The sequence below is a fragment of the Nymphalis io genome, chromosome 3, assembly GCF_905147045.1.
Source record: "Nymphalis io chromosome 3, ilAglIoxx1.1, whole genome shotgun sequence".
Lineage (NCBI taxonomy): Eukaryota > Metazoa > Arthropoda > Insecta > Lepidoptera > Nymphalidae > Nymphalis > Nymphalis io.
In genome coordinates, this window is record NC_065890.1 from 14,438,874 (window position 1) to 14,462,095 (window position 23,222).

The 23,222-nt window shown below is 32.3% G+C and overlaps 1 protein-coding gene and 1 long non-coding RNA gene across 2 annotated transcripts in view; one reads left to right on the forward strand and one right to left on the reverse strand.

Moving 5' to 3' along the window:
• LOC126781206 (nephrin) overlaps positions 1-23,222 on the forward strand; it is a 440,964-nt gene that overhangs the window by 231,922 nt on the left and 185,820 nt on the right. The window lies entirely within an intron of this gene.
• LOC126781267 (uncharacterized) lies at positions 7,547-9,803 on the reverse strand. The gene is made up of 3 exons (XR_007670617.1): positions 9,561-9,803; positions 8,974-9,098; positions 7,547-8,884 (listed from the first exon to the last, which is right to left on the reverse strand). It is a non-coding gene; the product is annotated as an uncharacterized LOC126781267 (long non-coding RNA).

Here is a 23,222-nt window from a genome sequence, read left to right on the forward strand (position 1 = left end):
ATGTTTTTAATATAAAATTGACAATATAACCATTATATTAATTACCGATTCTATGTAATTTGTTCACGTGATATATCAATTATGAAAAAATAATTTAACAAATGTAAGTATAGGCCATACTTCCGGATCGCAGAGGGTAATGAAATCGATCGCTATAATGATAGGCCAGTGGCCATTATAAACACCGGCTCCAACGCGACGTACTGAGTTATTGTTGAATTATACCTCGAATTATAGGCTTGGCGTGGATTTTCATGCTTAAATGTTCAATTGAAAAATAGGTCATGAAAACTTCACGATATTTTCAATGTATGTATAATGTAGCACAAATATATATATTTAGTTATATGTCAATAATATCGTAAGGTTCATCTTCATGAATAATAAATATTTTAGTTAATTAACGGCTGAAATGGAAATGATGCGGAATGACGAACTTTAAATCGAAAAAAAAGAATGCGATTATAAAAATATACTGTTATATGATGTTTTTTATATTTTGTACTGTTTGTTTTGATATTTAAATATATAAATAATTATTTTTCTTTTTTGTTGCAGGTATATTATGACTTTAAAAGAATAAGGTAAACCAATTATAATTGTCTAGAATAAAATGTAAACATTTTATTAAAAAAATGTATATCACATACATTAATTTTGTTAAGGTGCTTTATGAGCGGCTACTCTAATTAATTTAATGGTCTATAAATCATTTCCATCGAAGAACCATTCACCATTTTGTGTTTACCACCACAAACATATGACATGTTTGTGGTGGTAAACACAAAATCAGCGCTCGATTACAAAGTATTTTAAGCATTCCGCTCAATAGAACAAACTCGTCCAAACATGCGACGCTATTGCGATACTATCCGACAAATTGCTCTTTATACTCCGCCGTAATAACCGACCAACATACACGCTCGTAATACAGCTGCGGTAGAATTGACCAACGCTTACATGTAATGAAGCTTTCGTTAACCATTCATATTGTATTTTGCTTCAAGTGTTTTTTTTATAGAATAGGAAGGCGGACGAGCATATGGGCCCCCTGATTGTAAGTGGTCATCAACGCATCAATGTTAGTGTATGTACTTACATCGACAATGCGCCACCAACCTTGGGAACTAACATGTTATGTCTCTTGTGCCTGTAATTACACTGGCTCACTCGCCATTTAAACCTGATTTAAAGTGAAATTATAATTTAAACATTAACAATACTTATTTTTCACGACCGCATTCATTCGTCTAGTAGCAAACTTATAAGATAGCAGATCTGAAGGTCCTGAGCTCAAGCAGAGTCAGGCCAACAAAAATTAATAGTTTTAATAGTTAGTAAATGTATGACGTATATTTTGACTTAGTAATAGGATTTTGTACAACCCCTTTTGGTAGATAACGCTTTGAAGTGTGAGTGAGCCAGTGAAATGATAAGCTCAACTCAGTTTCCATGGCAGTGAATAGGCGATGAAAAGAATAGTTAATATTTCTTACAACGCCAATATCTATGGGCGATTGTGACCGTCCGCGTACCGATTTTATTTAATATATATTTGGTCTTTAGTATGAACTCCTACCGCTCAAGTAAAACTATTACTTAAAATAGCTTTCGCTTGTGGTTGTGCATTATAACATCTCCTATACAGTTGATTATTTCCCGTTACCGGTGCAGTGACTGAAATCGATAAGGACATATAACTATTTTCACATTTTTTTTAATTTATTGATCGATTACTAAAGATAAATCAAAATACGATTACATATAAATAAAGAATTTATAATATATGGTAAAAATACGTCCCATAAAATAGGAACTAAGTTAAGCCTCTATGAAATTATACTGGCACACTAACTCTTGAAATTATAGTAATACTCTGTTTTGCTTTCTGGTGGAATAATAGATGGGTATGCCTATATAAACGGGCAAGCTCTCAACCCTACATCCAGGTTGCAGACTACTATTTTATTTGCCTTTTATTTTAATCTTAATCATACTTTGATTAAGACAAATGAATCATATTTCAAAATCGAAAAGAAAATGACTTGTTCGAATAAAAAACTTATTTCAGAGATTTGCCAACATCTGTGTCTCCCTTTTTTGAAATTGACATTGATTTCCATATGAAATTGTTTTTATTATTATATAAATCTCAACTTACTTTTACTTTTAATAAAACCGCCCATATGCGAGTCAACCTATTGCATAACGGAAGACTCATTTTCGCCCACTCTATAAGATATTTATAATTGTTTCGTTGTACGATAGTGATATATTCGATTAAGCGATTTTTGCTGTTATTATTATTATTTTACTGTCTTCTTTGTATTAACTTTGGCCACTTGACATCTTAGATACTATTCATTTGGCTGTTTTCAAGGCCAATTCACATTATCATAGCATAGTAGAATATTTCAACGCGATGCAAATCATTCTTATCTTCAGTTTTAAAATAACAAAATATTTCATATTCCGAGCAGTAACTCCGTTTTTGAAATGAATAATAAATAATATTAAAAATTACGTTAACGAAATGTCCTACAAAAATTTGTTGCTACAACTAACGGTCGCACTGTACGCTACAGCTTTTTTTGCCTAAAATGTTAAATTAATGTGATTTTACGTAAGTAGATATTTCAAATACTTGATAAGATCCTTTTTTATAAAGCAAGGATGCTTCTTCACGAGATCAAAGATCAATCTGTGCGTCAGCTTAATTAGCTACGCACTAATTAATGGTTCAGTGGAGTTGATCATCAATTACGTAAGTTAAAAAATATATCTACTGAAAAATGTTTGAAGATAAGCCAGTTAAAAGTGTGATCTCGTTACGAAAATTATTATCTATCAAAAATGTTGCTAAAAGTGGCTGTATAGTTTAAATAACAAACCAAAAAAAAATTGTTAAAAAAAGCAATTATATTTTTAAATTAACTATTTTTGCGAATTCACACGTACTTTTAAAATATATTGTATACTGCACAAAAATAGTCTTCAAAAACAAAGTAAATCTTATTATTTATAACTCAATGTTATAATTATTATAATTATATTAGAACTAGAGCGGTTCTTAAAAGATAAAAACTCGAGCTAAAAAAGGAAAATTGAAAATGGAAGTGGCGAGCGACCAAGAAATGAGCAAACGTAAAAATGTTATATTTTAACAGCTTACGAACAATATTTTTATAAAAGAAACCGTGCAACAGGAAATGTGGAAATAATCGCGACCGTCGGGAGGCAAACACGGACGAAATTAAGTGTCAAGAACAGTACATAAATCTTATCAAAGGAACGACGCGAGATTTTAAACAATCAAGTCAACTTTGTGGTACCAAAAATGCTTGTACCTTATACCGAGTTCACTTTGCAGCGCTAACGTCGGACACACTAAATTTATATTCCTTTGTAGCCTGTAAATTAAACATGTCTATAAAATAATCGGCGTTACCTTTTTAAATATACTTCGTATTGAATTTAAATTATGTTTTATTTAAAAAATTTGCAAATATTATGAAACAGTGCTTTGAAATTTATTATAAAAATTGTTATTAGAAATAATCTTTTACTGAAAAGCATTATTTGTTGTAAATCTATAGACATTTTTAAATTCGCCCGGAGTGATAATGTTCCCATCATCCTTTCATTTCATTTCCTAAGGCGTCTTATCGTGTAAATATTTGCTAGTTTTATAATGTATTTTAGGACACAAACGATTATTTGTTAATGAATTGTTTAAAATAACAATTCAAATAGTTTGAATGGTTTTTTTAGGATCTTGTTGTAAAAATATATACATTATCTCACAAAAAAGTGATATAAGTTAGCGAAGGTTACAAATTTTAAATAAACATTAATACTTGTTTCTTGTACTTAGGAAACAATTTAATTTATGATTTTATAAAGTACAAAATATGTATCTAATCTTTCGATCTTTTTGTAATGAACAACTTTGGTTTACAATTTTGGTTTTCACACTTTAAGGCTTTATTACATATATATCCATTTTACGAGTATATACATATACAACGTTCAGGCTTAATCCATGATCAAATCCTATTTTTCCCAACGCTCATTAATTTTAAAATACAAAAACAAAAAAGCTAAAAATGACGGCGCACGTCGGGCAAGCGATAGTTTAAAGTAAAAAGAAATCATAACAACTGACATTTTTACAGAAAACTATTTTCGTAGATATCTCTCCGCCAGTAACTATAAAACCAGACTACGTCAAACGTTTAATTTTCCACGAAAATAAAAAATAAAAAACCAAGCAAAGATCATTACTCATTGGGTACAAAAACTGAAGTGAAACCAACAACGGCGGGGTCGAAGTCGTTCCGTTGAAAATATTACCGCGCGGTGACACGTTAATCAATAATGCGAAAATATCTGACGCGTACATCTGTCTTACAGGCTAAATGGTGTTTCCGTGTAGGGCTATTCATCATATTATTATAATACAGACACGTGTCTGATATATTATATCTGTTGACTGTTTTGTATGAAAGCCTGATGCTAAAGCATCACCGCCCATGTGCATTGGCACTGTAAGAAAGATTAAACATTTCTTACGTCGTCAATGCGTCACCGACCTTGAGGTTACTAACTAAGATGTTGTGTCCCTTGTGCCTGTAGTTTTCGTGCACAATTTTGTTCATATGACTCACCTCACACTGTGGAGTAGAAAAGCATCGTGAAATCTGCACGTAGCGGATGAAAATCTGCCATGTGAATCCACCCGCTCGCATCAGCCCAGCATGGTGGTAAGCTCCACATCATCTTCTCAAAAAGAAAGAAACCTGAATACAGCTGTGGGGCATTTACCGGCTGTTATAAAATATATATTTATTATATACCTAATTAGTATGGCTCCGTGTCATTCGCTAGGTCGGTCACTGCTGCTGAAGAGAGCAACTGTTGTATTTTCCCTAATCTTATTTTATATTATTTCTCGCAAGCCTTTATTCTAATTGTTGTTCGTCCTACTGCTCTAAGTGAACAATGTATGGCCTGCAAAAACAATATATATAAATTTGGGCATAACTGTTTTATTTAACGGACTCGTTCCTGTACTTTACTGTTATGTAACTTGTTTACATTTAAGTATTATTATTTAACTTACTACAACGTTCACTACTTCTTATAACGTAATAACATTGTGTAAGTTATATTTGTATAAATTTTATTAAATTAGTAAATGAAAGGAACACTGGACTTAAAAGAACGTGCTCACTTCTTCCCGTTGCCAACGCATACGGATTGCTATTTTATTTAAAAAAAATAATAATATTATTATATTTAACTTTTTTTCGTGTAACATTTTTTATATTAAGTAGGAAGTCAACGTCTGTACAATATAATATTTCCTTATTCTATAATATATTATAATCTTAACATTACAGTATTTTACACGCCACTTAGAAGCTAACTCAGCATGCATAAGACGACGTTCTTTTTTTGAATTTAATAGAAAAAATAAAATAAAACACAAACAACAAAATTACATTTTTTTTAAATGGCAGAAAATATATATTGTACATAGTCACAGCAAATGTCACGTGACAAACTTTTTCCATTTTTATTTAATTATAAAACTACGTGTCTAATATATTATATCATATATTTATATAACCTTATACTCATATTAATAAATTAGCAAATTTTATTTTGCGACTACTAAAGCGGCTTCTGTAACTAGCTTTGTACATATTGCTTGTCAAAGACCTTTATGTATTCAATGACTACATTATATCAGTCTTATACATAAAGATCCTATTAATCCGAACGACTAATTAGATTTAAGATAATTATTACGCAACTGAGTGTTTGGTCTTAGGGGGAGAACGGCTTCGTGGGCATTATGTAGCTTTTGTCACGTTTTGGAGATTAAATATAATCAAACTTATACCATAAATGAAGATTCTATACGATTTTCAGAGAATCCGATATTTATTGTAGACGCTATATTTATACCGATTCATTTAATACACGATCAAAATACATAACAATCTTATGTTATAAGATTAATTATGTCCTACAAGCGTTCTTAAATTTCTTTATAAGAAAATATTATTATAAGACTATCTCTACTCTTAACGAACATTATAAGAACTGCATAAAGATTCCACTCACTCGGATTAATGATGCGTGCACTTATAACATGAACAAAACCCAGAACAATTTTGAATATATAAGACTAGCGCATAATTCTGAATTTCCAAATAATAATTTCCATAGGTGTACCATAAATAATGTAAGATTTTCACCCCCTTTATTCTCCACAACCTTACCTTTCACGTCGAAGGTTGTGGGTTCGATACCCACCCAGGACAGACATTTGTGTGCATGAAAATGTCTGTTTGTCTTGAGTCTGGGTGTAAATATCTATGTAAGTATGTATTTAAAAAAAAGTAGTATATGTAGTATATCTGTGTCTGGTTTCCACAGTACAAGCTTTGCTTAATTTGGGATCCGATGACCGTGTGTGAATGTCCCAGGATATTATTATTATTATTTTTAAAAATTCTCCCTTATTGCTAACTTACTGGATAAAAGGAATCCGTATGCAAATTGCCCCAGTGGTTTGACTGAGCCAGTCAGTCATCTGTTACTCTTTTTTATCTAAATAATTAATCTTCAGGTATAGTACAGATTCAAATGATACCAAGCATTAGATTATTTTGACATAATAATATATTATATCTATCGATGATATGTTTCGCAGCAAGAAAAATAAATCAAGTAATAATTGACTTAATTAACGGGTAAGTACGACTCGTTGTTATCCACTAAGGATAATATATCATAAACATCAAATAAACGGAAAATTTTCAAAGGTTCAGAGGAATTTTCCTCTGTTTATATTTCAACTAGCCCGCTGTAAAGGTTTTATTAATATAGCTTTGTGACAAACATAGTAACATGGTCCACACTTTTGGTACGAAACCTTTATATTTAAAACAAATTTACATATCACTTAACTCCAAACCTTCTCCTCAAAAAGAGGAGAAGAGGCCTTTAGCCCAGCAGTGGGACATTCATAGCTTGTTACGGTTATGGTAAATTAAGTTACTTAGTGGCTTCAAGCTTTTAATTAAGCAAGCCCGTCTGGGTACCACCCACTCATCACATATCTTACCGCCAAACAGCAATACTTAGTATTGTTGTGTTCCGGTTGGAAGGGTGAGTGAGCCAGTCTCAAGGGACATAACATCTTACGATTAGTTTCTAAGGTTGGTGGCATATTGGTGATATTGTCTGGGAAGGAGATAATCTCGTCCGCCTACCTATAGTGTAAATATGTTTATATTGCAAGTACACAATATGCTTAACGATAATGCGTAGGTATAGACCATGGATTAAAATTGATCTAGCTCTTAGTGATTGAGCACTTGGTGATTGTGGTAACTTGATATCTTGTACTAAATTTTATGGTTTCAAAATAACATAAAACGTTTTGATATAACGTAATTTAATTTATTAAACGTCATAATATACTTCTCAAAAAATTTATATTAAAATTTTTGATAAAAGTCCCGAAGCAGACAGACCCAAAGCAATTATCATTAGAAAATTTCGCCAATTCGTCGAAAACAATCGGACACATCTGGTACATTGGTGTTTGAAACTATTGGTCTTAATACAATGTATTCTTTCTCTAAATTTTTTTTTTAGTATTTGACAATTTCGAAGTGAGTAAATTAAAACAAATTTCTTTACGTCCAAAATTTATCCCTTGGTCCCAAAACTCTGCATTATTTAATATAATTCATTAAAAAAATTCTATGTTTAAATATATAATTTAAATTCTAAATAAATACTCTTCGTAATAACTTCAAATCTCTTATAATTTTTATCAGTGGTACCGCCTCGAGCCGCTACCGATGCCGATAGCATTCGAAACGACGAAATAAAAACAATTTTCGATTTGTGTTCAATTAATTATTTACTCAATTTCGAGCGATTGCAATAACGATACCTCCTTTACTTTTATTATTTTATGATTGATCGGTCTCTCCGACAAGAACAAATGGTTGGGCCAGAGCAAATATTCAATAGAACATTTGTTGGGGATCGAATTGTAATCAATTCAGTTTATTCGTAGATAAGACGTGTTCAAGATGATGGAAGACTTCAAACTCGCTTACATCACTATACATAATGATATTGTTTTATGTTTGCTTATGTATTTTCAGTCTCATCTTTGTTTCATTTGTAATATTTTCCTTACATTTCAGCGTCTATTTTTGCGTAAAATATTATAATAACTCATCTTATAAATGTCTTACTTCTGGGCTGAGGCACCACGTTGCTCCAATAGAATACGCTTGTGAAAAATTTCGTCCAACTGATGCAAGTTTCCTCAAGACAAGTTGTGAAGAGGCATCTTGCGGGCCGGCAAGGCGAAGGCGGCTAGTGCATATCATTCCTCCCGACTGTACTGGTCGTCGTCGCATTTGGACTCTACTACCACTTATAATCATTTGGAGTAGTCATTTGCCTTCCCAGCAAATATATAAAAAAGATAAAGGTTATATTGTAATTTGAAAGAAAATGTAAAACTGAAATGAAATATTTTGTTACGAGTAAAATGCTTCATCGTATTCTTTAAAACGACAAATATGTATATTTGAAATAACTAGAACAATGAGCTAGTAAAGATTATTTAATAAAACTAATATTATTTTTCTTCAAGCTGCCTAAATTTATTTGTTTTAGGAGTTTGATATCGATAAGACTCATTTAAGCACTCAGGTCACAACAATCATCCTTATAGCCAAGACTTAAGTACATCTGTTAGGATTGACCTCGTGAAGCTTAATGTAATCAAAGCGACGTCTTCCAATGTCCACTGCGCCGATCAGTTGACGCCAATGTCCCAAAGCTGAATTACAACATAAATTCCATTTTCAATTTAAATAAATGAGTACAAAAGATTCATATTCTACAATAATAATTCGTTTAGTATCTCACCGAAAGTCTGCGGGTAGATAATCGAAATCCATGTCGCGATACGATTCATTTCCGGCGCGACGTCCCCCGGCGACGTACAATGTAATGCCGTTCGAGTTTCTAATGAAATAATAATCGAGCCCCAGCTGTGAACGCCCGAGTTTATTTATCAAAAAGATAATATTTGGATTTCCGGATGAGGTGACGGAAACGACAATTTGTATACGTTTCCTGTTTTGGTGGCTTTTTAAAAGCAAAATGGCACTTTTTTTTGTTATTTTGCATTTGTATTTGTGAACATATTAACGTGGAATTAAAGGGAAGTAATATATATTTTTAATTATTATAATAAATATAGACCTTATATATGGCCTTGTAATTTTATATATATTGATTTCTACTCGTGAATCAGTTTAGTATTGAAACAACTGCTGAAAGAATGTAGCAAAAATTCTAAAAACATTGTTGTTTTGAAATAAAACTTTTTCTATGTAATATTAAGCGAAGACATAAATCAATGTGGCACAGTGAATAGAATACGGGAATCGTAACGGAAGAGTCTTCATTCAAAATTTGAGCAAGGATTACTGTATTTTACGCTTATTTACCTCATGCCGGGCAATGAAGGAAAACATTATGAATATTTACATAAACCAGGGTAAAGTGAATAGTTAAATTTCTCCTTAAAGTGAAAATATCTATCACAATGTACACTCAAAATACCCCAGAGTAGTCTATATACTTCGAAGAAATCCAAGTAAATAAATCAAGTGCCTACAGATTTAACAAATGACTGCGCGACGCGTATGATTGGCCGTAACTCACATGTTACTTTTATCGACACACGAATGTGTCGTGATAAACGATCACAGTGTAATCGCAAAAACTATTTATTCTTGCTTATCGCCTTTACAATTTTATACAGCGTAGAAAAGTCAGAAATATATTATGATCCATTTGATCAAAAGTCTAACATAAGTTTAAGTGGAATGTTATATTCACTCTTCATATACAGATTGGCCTCCAGATGGTACGTAATGGCTAATACCAAGTTGAAAAGCATTAGTTTTTTTTCAGACTTTCAATGTATTTTCAGAGATGTAAAGTTGTTCATGTATTTTCTTTAAATCAACTTTCTCTGGCAGATTTTTCGCCTTTCTTACTAACACACAAAACCACAAAGTATTTCATCAAGCCGTAAAATGACTAGTAATTTATATTAAGGCTACACCCATATTATTTCAAAACATGGTAAATAATGATAATACAAGAAATATTTGACAATTTGTCTCTTGTGTTTGAATTTTCTTATGGATTTTTTATGGCTTACAATTTTAAAAGAAAATATATAAAGTAACAGCCTGTTAATGGTCCATGACTGGGCTAAGGCGTCCTCTTGTTTTAAGAAGAAGTTTTAAAGCTCAGTCCACCACGCTGCTCCAATGCGGGTTAGTGGATACAGGTTTTTTCGCAATGATTCATTTCATTACCGAGCAAGGGATTATTTACGTATACAAATTAAGCACATGTAAAGTGCTTGAAAGGGTTTGAACCTGCAATCTTCAGTTAAGATTCGCGTGTTCGAACCACTGAGCCATCTCCGTTCAATTGACCACAATCATAACTGATGAAGTGTTGATGCAGGTTTAGATGAAACATGCTCACCGGACAATGACAAATAGATAACGCCTATTCACTGTCCCTACATAATACCGGGATTATAAAATCATGCCCTTTTTATCTGCAACGTAGAAATCTCCACAGATGTATCTTTATTCAAACTGATACTTAACAATACTTGGTGGTAGAATAATCAATGAATGGTATTACATAAACACTGTCAAGTGCAATTTATAGAGTTACATCTAATGCGGTTCGCTGAAAGCTGATGATATCCGAATTTTCGTATATACTCCGGTCATCACTCTGTCCGCTTATCGGACGCTGTCCACTGCTGCGTCACAATGATTAACGATCTCTCCGCCGAGACAAAGGCGTCCATGGGTTACACAATGCTGTTCACAAAAATATATAATGCGTTCACTTGTCTACAGAATTGTGCTTTGACTGGCTTTTGTACCCGCCTTATCAAGCTAGTTTATAACGCTGTGATGTGACGTCACAGAAAATATATTCGTTACGTGTTGAAAATTATTTTATATGCCAAGATGGCTTCGGAATTTCGATTGATTTTGATTTTAATTTTGCTGAAGAATAAAATTCAATAAAAGCACTCGTAGTTTGAAAGTTGGACAATCTGGTGCCTCGGAAAGCACGTAAAACCGTACTGTATTTTTGTCAAAATTTACAAACTAATTAATTTAATATTTGCAAGTCAGTGTAAATTTTATTCAAAGTTAAGAACTTTTTGAAAAGCACCTACAGGCTAACAATATTACAAGTCTAATAAAGAATACCTTCGACAAAGTTGAACTTTAAGCAATTATGAATCAAACGAATTCGGACTAATGACTGACTAATCGAAAATTTGACTGAAAGAGATTAGTTTTTTACTATGAAATTCACCAAACACTTCAAAGCCAACCAAATACATACCATCTTGTTGTTTTTTTAATTAAAAAATTGCTAAGCCGGAGTCATATTGTCGCCCTACTACCCCGTCAATCGAACATGCCCTCTTAATATATATTTGCTTTTTCAATAATCTTATAATAGTAATGTAATCAATGAGAAGAGCACTAGTTGAATACATACAAGATAATATACAACGTGATAACACATCATATGACGTTAAAGAGTAACAATCAAATACACATTCGCGTTTATATTTATTATATTAATTTGTTAGTATACAACAGATTATAACAAAATAAGCTAAAATCCATGATTGTGCTGTTGTTTAATCAGTAATTTGCGGTATTGAAATAAATGTGCGGTGCTCAGTGTCAATACATCACGAACGATACGAACACTTTTCAATATTCACTCGTTTTTAAATAATTTATAATTATATAACAAGGCTTAAGAGTTCGTATTGTTAAACGCAATCTCGGGTAATACCAAGCTGATTTGAATAATTTTTGCGTAAGGTAGTTCTTTAATCTTATAGCCCTTATAACTTCGCGCTATTTATATAGAATAGGAAGGTGGACGAGCATATGGACTACCTGATGGTAAGTGGTCACCAACGCCCATAGACATTGGCATTGTAAGAAATGTTAACCAACGCTTACATCACCAATGCGCCACCAAACTTGGGAACTAAGATGTGCCTGTAATTACCTACACCCTTCAAACCGGAACACAACAATACTAAGTACTGCTATTTTGCGGTAGAATATCTGTTGAGTGGGTGGTACCTACCCAGGCGAACTTGCACAAAGCTCTACCACCAGTAAATATAAATATATATATATATATATATATATATATATATATATATATGATATATGATCTTAGCATCGGAGCAGTAACCATGAAATCAGATAATAATCGAAATTAAAAGCAGATAGAACCAAAGGGCACAACTAGTTCTAAAATAATATATGAACATAAAAATATTTGCACTATTTCGTTTCATAAAACTTTTATTTGTAATATAAAATAAAAATTCCGCTTTTACGCTATCAATACAATGTATTGGTTTATATGTATTAAATTCACAAATGAACTAAAAAGCATTTTTATTAGTAATATACAAAAAGTTTATTCAACAGAAAACAAAAAAAACATTTTATAACATTCGTTTTTTTATAACATTTTATATAGTAACAAAATAAATGAATGGCTTTAGTCAATAAATTATTGGTAATTTAATCCACTAAACTGCCAATCCCTGGTAAGTTGGGCACTCAAATCATCCCGCAATAACTCATGGGTTCCGGATAAATTCCAGACCTCATAATCCGAGGTCGGAACTAATTTATCGAGTGGCTTGACCGGCGAGACCTCTGCGTGGAACTATAATGCACGGCAGGTGGCTCCACGCGCCTTATATGTTGCAATTATCTGTTACATAATAAACAAAAAATACACTTTATGGATACGCATGGTATAGAAAAATTAGATCATTTATTAGAATCATTTTACGTTTTACAATTTGATGTGAATATTTTATTGTTGCATATTATTATTCTTGTAAAAATACTTTTAAGGTAATAATATAATGGTAATACAGTAAAAATGTGCTAATTTTGAGCACGGTGTTTTTTCCTAATGAAGTCTAGTAAACCGCGTACGAGATGTTTTAATGCGCATGCTCTCTTTATTTTCTCATTCTCATAATACAATGATGAATGGATACAACTATACAACACGATCGGACTATACAACGAGTTCAGATAATAGACCAACTTACGTGCTTTTCAAGGCACTGAATTATATAAACTAAATAATTTCAAACGCCGAGATACTACTAGGAAATTCTTGAGGGGGAAGCCCAATAACTCCTTATTTGGTTTTATTCAAAATTCGAACCAAGGAACTCTATAGATCAATGAGGCTAATTATTCTAAATAAAAGGAAATGAATTTATAGACATTGTTAGTCAAAAGTGTCAACATCAAGTAACGTGTTTGTGCTCATTATGTAACTCTCAGTAACCGTGTTACCGGATTCTGACATCGTCTATGATGAAATGCCAGTTATGAAAACGAGAGTGAATGTACTTTGGTAACTAATTCGCGTAGTTCGGATCCGAGGCCCTAAACTTTTATTACCCCCAATAAAGCGGAGTTCCACAAGTCGGAAGAGTCTCCAATTCATTATTCATATCTTGGATACGCCAAGAATGATCTTAATTATGCATTTCGTAGTGTTACAAGTTCGCCAAATTCGCTTTTTGATTCAAAACTTCGAGATTTCATTTGATATTCTAATTTGGATCGGATTACGCATAATCAGAACTGTGTTCATTTGTTTACATCTATTCATGAATCAGCTCTGACACCATTTATTATATCCACTACGTTAATTAACTCAAACATTATAATTAGGAATATATTTTAACAGGGTTGTAGCGGGAATTGTCGATTACAGATGATAATGATATTTTGACCAACTATTTTATATTTGCCCGCTTAAACAGTCACACGAAGGAAATGCGATATCTGATGGTAAATACTTCTTTCATAGAACTCCACTCAAACTAAAACTTTTAATGTACTGTAACTATTTCGCCTTAATGTTTTTAAATATTAACTGTATCATACGAAATAGTTATGCTAACATTACTCTGTGTTGAGGAATTAATAAATCAGTCGCAACTCAATAGTATTTTATAAAATATAAAATTGTTTTTTTCACAATATAAGCATTTTTATTCGAGCAGTGACTCTGTTATAAATCGAATAACATCAATGATAAAATACAATTACTCATTCCTTAAAGGCTGGCAACGCACCTGCAAGCCCTCCAGTGTTGCAGATGTCGCTAGGCGGTGGTAGTCACTTTCCATCAACAGAACCACCTGCCCGATTGTCCCACTTACAAAAAAAAATAATCAATTAAACTATGCCCTTCATGTAAATCACAAATAAAATCTTTACACTTTTTTATCAGCTATATAATCTGATTAATATGATTTTCAATGAAACGTAAAATTTCAAATCATTCATTTCATTTCAAGAAATCTTATATTATATTTGATTATATTTGTAAAGGAAGTAGTAAAAGATACGTTAAGTCGCGTTGCATTGTTATATCTTCCTGAATTACTCCGGTAATAAGAACTTCGACCTTTAAACTTTGGAAAACAATAATATCTTGATGGTGATCGAGCACTCTTCCTGATAAAGTTGAGGAACTATAAAACTAGTCTGCGCTGAAAACTCTAGAGAAACTGAATTTGAAATTAAGATGTAACATCTTAGTTGTTTTCTTAACAAATTTTATAAAAGTAACACGCTTAAAATTACATGGTTTTTTATCTAAGCCTAATCTTAATAGCCGACGCAATAATCAATAAGAAGTCAATTCATTCTGCTTAATTTTTTTGCGTATTTTTGGTATCTTCACCATTGATCAACCTTGGGAACTAAGGTATGATCCCTTGTGCCGTATTTATACAGGCTTACTCACCCTTCCAACTGGAACACAACAATACTCGTATACAACAATATAACAATATACGTATTACTGTTTGACGGTGGAATTTGTAATGAGTGGTACGTACCCAGAAGGGCTAGAAGATCAATTTTCTTTACTAAGAGTGCATCATTAATGTTTATAATTATCTAAATAACGACTTGCCTTTCCTCAATTTTGCTAACTGTAACTCCTAAAATATTTAATTAGATATTTATTATTAATGAAATAAAAACGAAACAATAATTTTATATAATTTCTCACATACAGCTCCAGCGGAATTAAATTATATTTAATTTACTCGTTTAAGTGTGCATGCATGTAATTTTTGTAGTCTGTTTATAAATGTAGGAATGTGCAATTTTTATTTCCAAATAAAATGAGGTCATATGTGTGAACGTTGTTATATAGTACACTTGATATTCTAAGATGATTATATGTGTGGGATTTTATACTAATATGAGCACAGCAATGCACAGCTTGTATAAGTCATGTAATCTACTAGTATTCGCCCGCGGCTTCACCTGCGTGGTAGAGAGGGAGGGGCGTGTATTAGAATCAATTCAATTTTATCAAAATCGGTTTAGTGCAACAGACAGACAGACATACATTTTACCTTTATAATATTACTATAGATTTCAAAGTCAAAATTTTTATTCGATGAAGAAGCATTACCTTGTTTAGCGATTGTCAAAAATTTACCACCGATTGTCAAGAAATATCACAGAACTACTGGCGATAAAAACATAGTGAGGTTATTGTTTATATATTCAATAGTTATAATACGTTTTATTTCAAACATCCTGCAGGCGATAAATTCTCTGTCAAATTGTATTATGAAAATATTTTAAAAATTTCCGAGCGCGTTTATATAGCATATTTATTGTCACACAAAATAAAACCTTATGTTAAGTAACAGAGGTCACATATTTATATTTGTTTCTTGATTTCCTTTATTAAGAATACGCCACAATTACTAAAAAAGATTATAAATACATTTCGTAATTGAATAAATAAACATTAAACAAACAGAACTTTGATGTCGTTGGAAAAAATACAAACGTCGTTCGCTCGATGATATTTAAAATCGTATCGATATTGTTTATTTCGGAAAACCGCTGACAGCTAGATGGATGATATAGGAGGAAGCCTGTTAGTGAAAAACCATAATTGAATTCAGGAATTTGTAAACTACTGCGACGGTGAACGGAATATATCGAGCTGATCTATATATATGCAGTTATAACAACCAGTTCACTTTGCCGACTAATAGATTTTAATTTAAGTATAAACACCGGCTTGAAACAGGTGTTTCGAGTTGGTGGTTTCAAATCTTATGGCGAAGGTGAGTATTTACGATCTTGCAGTCTATATCCTTGCTTAAATATTTTACAGAAAAAAATGAAATAACATAGTGTAAGGTCATAATTAAGTAACTAGGTCTAATTAAAGTTAGTTTTATGTACATAAATAATTATAAAATTCAGTCCGTGCGCACGTCCGGCGCTGGCGCTGTGCACGAGCAAACGATCACACGTGCTACTGACAGATACACCATTATATTTTATATAAATAATCAATCACGTTGTGTGGTGTGTGTTGCTATTATAATAAAATAAGTGACATCGTATACCCGCTTAAATTTATTACCTCTAACGTATAATATGATAATTTAATTAAACATTTTCACTTTTATTTTCTTTTTCGCCAACCCTAATAATAATCGGGTCATAAAATGTTGAGCAATACCTACAGCGAAGTAGCTTTATTGTTTTCATCGTAAATACGGTTTTATTTTTACATCTAAATAATATACAACAGTTGTTGCAGCTGTGAAAGTTGAAATGATGTTATCCTCGTAGGTGTTTCCACGGTAACAGTGCCTTCAGTTATAATGGAACCCCGAGAACACTTAGTCTTAAACGTACTTACGTTTAAAAAAATAGTGTAAATTTAAATGAATGTCTTATTTTATTTGACTAGTACAAAGTGATCATCTTTCTTTTTTTTGTATTATAATTATTTACTTCGTAATGGTTATCTGTTCACATTTTTTTACTGATAAAAAGTAGGAGGTTCTTAATTCGTCTATATTTTTTATGCATCTTTGGGTAGGTATAGCTTTCTTTTATATTGATGGTTTTTTCCGAGTTGGGTTCTGTAAAGCTCCAAAAAGGTCGTATCTCAATATCGTTTATTTTTTATGAAAATTTATATAATTATATTTTTTATATAATTTGTCATTTGCCTTAAGGTTGTTTGGACGATGTACTTAATTGCGTGTTGGCAATTTGCATTGCAATAAGTGGCTTGTAATTTTTACAAGTTGGTGAAGGTCTTCTAATTCTTTATTCAAGTATTCGTATAAGAGCATTTTTGAATTGTCATATCATAGTATTTGAATTACATGTAAGGACTTGACTTATATTTAAATGAGTAAACGTTGAAAAATACTAAGAAAAGAAGCAAAGTGAATGCAAAAACCAATTTAAAAAGTCTTTTATTAGTTTGCTTAATCGGTAGTGTTGAAAGTGAATAGCTTTTCTGACAAAATAAATTAAGATTAACAGTAATAAGATTTTCCGTTCTGTATGTAGTTCGAAATAGATGGTAACGTGTATGTTTCTTTTAATTCTTTTAAAACATTCCATTGTTGTCAACATTATTGTGATTTATTGTACGGATAGAACCGAGATGATTCAGTGACTAGAACACGCGAATATCAATCAAAGATTGCGAGTTCAAGCCCGGGCAAGCATAATAAATAGATATGTGCTTAATTTATGTTTATAGTTCATCTCGTGTTCGACGGTGAATTAAAACATCAGAAAAATCTGCATGTGTCTGATAGAAATCTTCTAAATGTGTATCCGCCATCCCGCTTTGGAGCAGAGTAGTGGAATAAGGTACAAGCCTTATTTTTTAACGGAGATAAACCTTAGCCTAGCAGTGGGAGGTTTACAGGCTGTTACCTATTTTAGTGATACAAGTCATCAAGTAAGCCGAGATGTCCTAGTGGTTAGAACGCGTGAATCTAATTTCATTGACATTCTGCCACATGTGTATTCTACCAACCCGCATTGGAGTAGCGTGATGAAATAAGCTTTAAACCTTCTCCTCAAAAGCGAGAGGAGGCCTTAGCCCAGCAGTGGGACATTAACAGGCTGTAAGTCATCAGTTACTCCAAAAGGTATCCTATTCTCAGAATGTAACGTGAGATGTTATTACCAAGTTCTATAATATTATTCAGTTGCCATAACACATAACATTATTTTGGGGCGTTATAATAATACACTCGGCAATTTTAGATAAGGAACATTCTAAGGTAGTCCTAAATCACATGAATTGGGCTCAGTTTAGTTAAAAAATAAGTATACTTTACTGCCGGTCGTGTCGATAGTGCGATTTATTGTCATATTATACGTTTATTTTTTGCTTTACTTAAGCAAATTTATATGTCTCAAATACAAAATATATATTAAATTTCTATAACTTTATTAGTTCGAGTTATTTCGTTACATTAAACTTGCAGTAATAATTTTTACATATTTTTTTATTGTAACATCTAAGTGTTTAAAAAATGTCATAATATTTTTTTCCACCTAATTAAAGAAATGAAAACTCAGTAGTGCTTGTTTGGATTCGAACCCACAACTTTCAGTTAAGATGAATCTATTCTATCCACTGTTTAGGCTTACACATAGGATATTGTAACTGAACATGAAATCAATTATGATAAGTAAACAATCCTTAGAATAAACATAATAAGTGAAAATATAAGTCATACGTATTTAGCTTATATTCTGATGTAATTATATAAAGTTATATAATTATGTTGAAGTGAATAAAGAAACAATAAAACGGAACTTTTATTCGTTACCAATCAATGATCAAAATAAATTATATTTTGCATTCAAGCAGTCTCGTATTATAAGCACTTTTGAATTGACGTCTTTCAATATTAAATTAGTAACGCTAATGTTTCAAAAAAATCTATATGTTAAATAAATGTTATTAATTAAATTTAGTTATGATATTAATATTGAATATAAGTATAGCAATTAATTTGTAATTATTACTGTATGTCATGTTGGTGATCCTAAATAAATAAACAAACAGGGCAACTAACGAATTTGGAATACTGCTTAGTAAATTAATTTGGAATAATGTTTAGTAAATTATAGAGGACAGTCGATGTCCCAAGAAATAATTAACTTTGAATTTGCAACTTTGTCTGAGGAAATTAAGCCTATAATAGGTTATTCCGGAAACAATAATAGCATTACCTTTATATTAATACAGTTCATATTACATTTCCTTTTATGATTTTCACTTAGACGATATGTGTGGAAGTAGGCTGACATCCCAACCTTATCGGAGTCGTAAACATGATAGTATTTTGTATTTATTGGTATTGCAAATAACTACATCGTGCGATATCTGGAAGGTTTCGTGGAGTGTATTGGGAATATTACGCGGAGTTTCCTTATTACCTTTTGCTTCATAGCCAAGGTTTTTAAAAAGGGTCGTTATTTATTGGATCACATTGATTGAAATCTTTATTTGCAAATTATATTTCAAAATATTTTTATACCAGCAAGAGAACTAAAATGTACAGATTTTCGTTCCATAATTTTGAGGGGCATTAAGAAACGATTTCATGATAACTTGATTTTAAGAGATATATTTAACTACATATGTCCGATAATTGTATTTTTCAAAGAATCATACGTTTAAGCACACAATTACAGGTGAAAGTAATTTTTTTTAACCAATGAACTTACGAGACAAAATTTTGGTTCTAAAAATTCATTTTCTCATATATATTTCATGACTTTTCACGAAGGATGCTGAGAAGGGTTGTGCCCGTATAATAAATCATTTCCATAAAATACTTTTAAAAATAAATTAAGTCATGTGTCAACCGGTTTTCGAATCAAAATCATTTTCTTGATAGCGACGACGCGGCGAACAAGTTTAAACCTATTCTTGTCGTAACTGTGGAGACTATTAAAGTTTAGGACTCCAATGTCAAAGTTATAAATAGCCTAGTCCAAGTCCATTCTAACATTTGGATGCGAGCCCGTTGACATATTCTGTCAAGTGGAACATCAGTTCTGAACTCGCAATAGTTATCTTGAACGAGGGAGGGGAATAAAGTTGTCGAGTAATAAACACAGGGAAGTTTCTGATAGGAAGTCCATAATAGATTGAAAAGGTTATGAATAACTAGTCAACACAAAAGTAACTCATGTTTATGAAAATTGATAGTATTATGTAAAGAGCTGAGGCGGCCCTGTGGATAGAATACTTGACCTTTCACCAAAGTTCCAGGTTCTAATCTAGGAAAGATCCACTGACTATCCATGTGCCTAATTTAGTTTTATTTATATCCTGCTTGATAGAAACCTTAATGTGTCAGTTCAGAAATTCTATACAATAATATGTAATCACCAACTCGCTATGAGCTTCGTGGTGGATTAAGATCCAAGGCTTTAAAGAGGAATCTTAACTTAGCAGTTGGACATTTAAGAACTGTAACTTTATATCAATAATATTTCTATGAATTTCAAGCCTTGTGCATTTTATTTTCCACTAAATCCAATACTAAACGCGAAATATTTGATGTCAAACGCAGTATTTCAATGACAGGTGCAAAACGGGTTAAGTCTCGAAAATCGGTTCCACATAAATCTGACAACACTGGAGTATGTTGGGTGTATTTGCCGAAATATCTCCAGTTCACGTGAAGGATTTTTTAGTTTTATGTAATATTCGAATCGAACGTCAAATTTTACTATCGATGTATGCACGAACTTCACGATCGACTCAAGTTTCTTCCTGATCTAGTATTTTAATGACGCCGTTATTCAATACGAGGTTTTTTTATTCTATATTTTGTTGACCGAGAATATTTAACTAAATGTTTTGTTTCGAATTTGATGTAGTAAATAAGTTATATTATTAAAATAATAAGTTATTATTTAATTCAATATAAGTACATAAACGAATAATATTATACACAGGCGTATAAAACAATCGCTTTAAGTAAATAAAGGCTTGTAACAATTATATTATTTCAACATTCCAAAAAGTATTTAAGTACAGCTTGTAAATTTACTACTATTGGGAGTGTTCTTTTCTTGAGAGAAGACCACGAGGTGGCTTGGATTATTCTTCCAACGCATGTTGTTTTCTTACGATAACTCTAGTATTCAATGAGCACAAATACACAATATCCAATTTATATTTCTCTCTCTCTCTCTCGGAAGTCTTCTCATGTGAAGTATAAATTGACTTGTATACCACTTCTGTTCCCTATTATGTATGTACGTATTAGACAGTTATTATATAACACGAGGTAATACCAATGATAAATCCAAAAGCCTGGAATTAATATTTACTAATCCTCATTAAATATTACTAAATATATTTTATATGGTTAACATATCTGATGTTATTAATGAAATACTAATGATAGTAACTGCTGAATACGTTGTCGAATAGATTCGGTAATCTATATTTAGAACAGACTGAAAATTTTATATTTAATTAGATTTTGACCAACTAAGACCAACCAAGAAGAAAAAAGAATTTAGATGTATAAATATAACGGAGGATAAGCCTCAGCTTCATCAGTATGGTCCATAGTTTCTATCTTCCAAGTTGCGTGCGTCGATGGGTAATGTTGGAGCAACGAAACACAGTCGATTAATGAACACGTTTATAATGTTCAATCACTTAGCACTATAACTAGGAACGCGCGTCGATTTCAATATTCGAACGCACTGGCCAGCTGTTGCACAAGAAGTGTCGTGTGCGCCGCTCAGCCAGTGAATCATTGACTCCGTCGAGCACCGACAGAGGGCACTAGCGTTCCTATGATGATACGGTTTGATTACAAATAGATATAAACAGAATATGATAAAGCATCTTAATAGATATATATATTATATTGATAGAAAATTTTACAGCAGAATTTTTTTTTTTTTTTTTATATCGCCGGGAGGGCAAATGACTCTACTCCACCTGATGGTAAGTGGTAGTAGAGTCCAAACGCGACGACGGCCAGTACAGACGGGAAAAACGTTCTGCACTAGCCGCCTTCGCCTTGCCGGCCCGCAAGATGCCTCTTCACGCCTCGTTTGAAGGAACCCGGGTTGTAAGAGGAGGGGAATACGTGAGCTGGTAAGGAATTCCATTTTTTGGAAGTGCGACAAAGAAAGGAGTTGCCAAATTTCTTTGTTCGCGATGGAATTGATGTCACAGTTAGGCGGTGACATCGAGAACCAGCCCGCGTGGACTTAAGAAGGAAGGGGGAAGCAGGAATTAGAGAGAATAATTCCTCAGAGCACTCGCCGTGATACAGTCGATAGAAAGCGCTCAGTGCTGCTATCTCACGACGCAATTGTAAAGGTTCAAGGGTGTTTGTGACCTTTACGTCGCCAATAATGCGTACGGCACGTCGCTGCAACCGGTCCAAGGCCTCAAGTAGGTACTTAGCGGAGCCATCCCAAAGTAGTAATAGTTATTTAATACAATATTTTTTTTTGTAAATCCCTCAACATTGTTCTGTTCAAACACGTGTACTCATAAAGGTCTGATTAAACTTATCTTAATTATAATTGCGGGAAAGTTTGTGAACAAAGGCTTTCAGGCGAGGCTCGGACATTTAATATGAAGCTAAAATAACACAATTATTACAGTTGTGTTTCAGTATTGAAAGGTAAGTGGCTGGCGGGCACGAATATTATGAATGTTATCGACGTCAGAAACTTTTCAACGATTTAAGGTATTGAAGGATTTTAATTGACGTTGATAAATCATAATGAAGACGAACCAGGTTACTACCTGTGTAAAATCTGTGAAAAGAGTTTACACAAAATACGGTTAAAATTAATATATATAAGTGATTTGAAATTATATATTAAAATGCTAATGTTCCCAGTACGATGAAATAGAAAATAAGAAACTTGAAAGATGTCGTATCGTCCTCTACCTCTTGTTCTACTCTAAACGATATAAAAATTTTATAAATCGGTACGAACAAATACTAGATATATTTTCATATAAACTTAATCAGGTTCTAGATTATACAATTCTGCGTCGAATGAAACCGGTCCCATGTTGATATCCTTATTTTATCTCGACATATATAAAAACAAAGTTTACAAGCTGACTCCAGGCCAGGACTATATCCACTTTTATATACTATAAATAATACG